Genomic DNA, 2,858 nt, shown 5'->3' on the forward strand with positions numbered 1-2,858 from the left:
GTAGGGTTCTGGGATATTTGTACATTGTAAAAATGTGTTGCTGTGATTGGTGTAATAAAAAGCTGAGTGGCCAATGGATAGGCAAGAGAGACTAGGTGGGACTTCAGGGCAGAGAGCCAAAGTCAGAGGGATGAACCTAGGTGTCTGTGAGATACCAACAAACCTTGGAACAAGTTGGACATAGGGAACAGAGGGAAAGTAACCAAACCGTGTTATATAACATGGATTAATAGAAACAGGTTAATTAAGTCATAAGAGCTAGTTAAAAAAAAAAAGCCACTGCTTCTCTGCAGACCATTCAGGAATTATTGGTATAACTTAGCCAAACTTTAAAATCACCTCACAGAGAGAGAAAAGGCCCTTCAGGGAGGAAGTTATTGGTTCCCATTTTTCCTCAGGTTCTTCCTGGCTAGTAACTGCTGTCAGCCATCACAGTGCCCTTAGTTCTCCAGCTCCCACCGAGTACAGTTGGCCCCTGCATCATTAATGCCTTAATCAGATGTAGACATGCCCACTTAGGAGCTTTCCTGCCGATGATAATTACGTCCTAGTATGAATAGGTCCCCACCACCAGAGGCAAAGATCTGGCTCAGGGAATAATAACTCAAGGGGGTGGGGGATGACTGACATGTTGATTGCTAATTTAATAATTAAAAGTTTAAAATCTCTGTGCTTAAGAGAACTATAAAACAACATTTAAAAAAACATTAGATCGCGAAATGAAAAGTGTTAAATTTTTTGCTGCTATTTCTGCTTCTGTAAAAAAGCGCTTTTTTTTTTTTTTGCATGATAGGACCTTCTATTTGCAGAGAACAAATTGTAACTTTGTATTCTTTGCCTGTATAAAGCCCAAAGTGAGGTGGCTGGGCTTTGCATTTGAAAATTCCCCAGTCCCAGGTGTAGGGGTGTAGACAGGCGCCAGTATCGGAATAAAAGTCTCTTGTTCGTATCTATTAATAGACAGACTGGTGAATCTCTGAAGGGCCCCTGACCCATAACTAGGTAATAGTTTTTATTTATTTATTTGTGTTTTTTTTTTTTTTTGAGACAGAGTTTCTTTGTGTAGCGCTGGCTGGCTGTCCTGGAACTCGGTCTGAGACCAGTCTGGTCATGAATTTACAGAGATCCTCCTGCCTCTACCTCCCGAGTGCTGAGATTTAAGGCCTACATCACCACTGCCAGATGGGTAATGGTTTTTAAGTTACATTTTGAAAGAAGATATTCATTATGGATTTCAAACAGACTTTTAAAAAACAGAGAAACATAAAAATACTCTGTGGGATTTCAACTATTAATACGTCAGTGAACATCACTTGATTTCTCTTTTTTTTTCCTAGGTCTTTACAAACTGTCTTATGGATTGAATTTTTTCAGGGGCTAGGGAAGTATGTTAGGAAATGGACGTTGTCAAACCAATCCCATCACCACGAACAGAACCTAGTAGCATAGCGTAGCCTATAATGGAGTGTTTTTCAAGTCATGGGTAGCGATCCCCTTGGGGGTCGACCAACTTTCACAGGGGTCACATTTCAGATATCCTACATATAAAATACATTATGGTTCATAATAGCAAAATTACAATTACAAAGTAACAACAAAAATAATTTTATGGTTGGGGGGATCACAACAAGAGGAACTATGTTAAATGGTCACAGTATTAGAAAGGTTGAGAACCACTGCTACAATACCAGGAGGTGGAGGCAGAAGGATAAGGAGCTCAAAGCCACCGAGCTTCATGAGACCCTATCTCAAAATTCCAAAATAAAATAGTAAAAAAGAGGGGGAGCTGTATCCTAAGTACACGGAAAGGAAGGGTGATCCACGCCGGTGAAGGATGCTACTTGTGTGCCTGCTTTGTGTCTGTTCTGGGTGGGTGATCCGCATACTCCTTCAGTCCTGGCCGCTAGCCCAAGGCACGTGGAAGAAGTAGAGGGCGTTGATTAAGTGAGCACGAGTTTGCAGTGTGGACGCATCTCCCCAGAGCAGAGCTGTCCGGCACAGACATGAACGACAATAGGGGCCAGAGAGCAGTTGGCTGCCTGCACAGTCCCGATCCCAGCCCAGAGCCCCCACCCCCGGGCTGGCGCCACAGTCAGCCGGTGGGGCGAGATAAAGCGGGCAAGGTTCTGCGGATCCGAATCAGGGAGGTGCAGCTCCGATAGCAGCGCCCGGGCCGAGGCTCCCGGTGTGTTTGCTCCAACTGTTTAAACTGCTTCAAAGCGCCACAACCCGAGCGACCTTCAGCAAACAGCTGCTAATCTCTAGCAAGGGAGAGCTGTCCTAGGGAGGACCAGGGCAGCCGTGGGCCTCTCGCCCGCACTCCGCCCCCGTGGGACCTCAGCCCTCCAGACTCGGCCACGCCCGGACCGCTAGAGAAAGGGTCGACAGCGGAGGCCGAGGGGAACGCAAGAGCTCTGGCCGGAAGCCCAGAGGGTCATTATTCCGCCCCCAGGCTCTTGCTCCTCCCTCTGGCCCCCGCCTGGTCCCTTTCCCTTTGTCCCGCCCCCGGGACCTTGCCCGAGACCCTCTTGTCCCGCCCCCGGGCCCTTGCCCCGCCCCTGGGCCCCTGCCCTTGCTTCGGACCCTTGCGAGACTTCAGGCTCTTGCCCCGCCCCCAGGCTCTTGCCCCACCCCCGGGCCCTTGTCCCGCCCCCAGGCTCTTGCTCCGCCCCCTGGCTCTCCCCCACTCCCCCATGCCCTTGTCCCGCCTCTAACCCTTGCCTCTTACCCGAACCCTCCGCCCTTAAACGCTTGTCCCTTCCCCAGATCCTTGTTCCGCCCCAAGGGGGCGGGGGGCGGAGCGGACCGAGACTGGCCGGACACTCTAGCGAGCCTGCTGTCTGCTGGATCCCGGTAAC

This window comes from Microtus pennsylvanicus, chromosome 9 (assembly GCF_037038515.1).
Source record: "Microtus pennsylvanicus isolate mMicPen1 chromosome 9, mMicPen1.hap1, whole genome shotgun sequence".
Taxonomy (NCBI): domain Eukaryota; kingdom Metazoa; phylum Chordata; class Mammalia; order Rodentia; family Cricetidae; genus Microtus; species Microtus pennsylvanicus.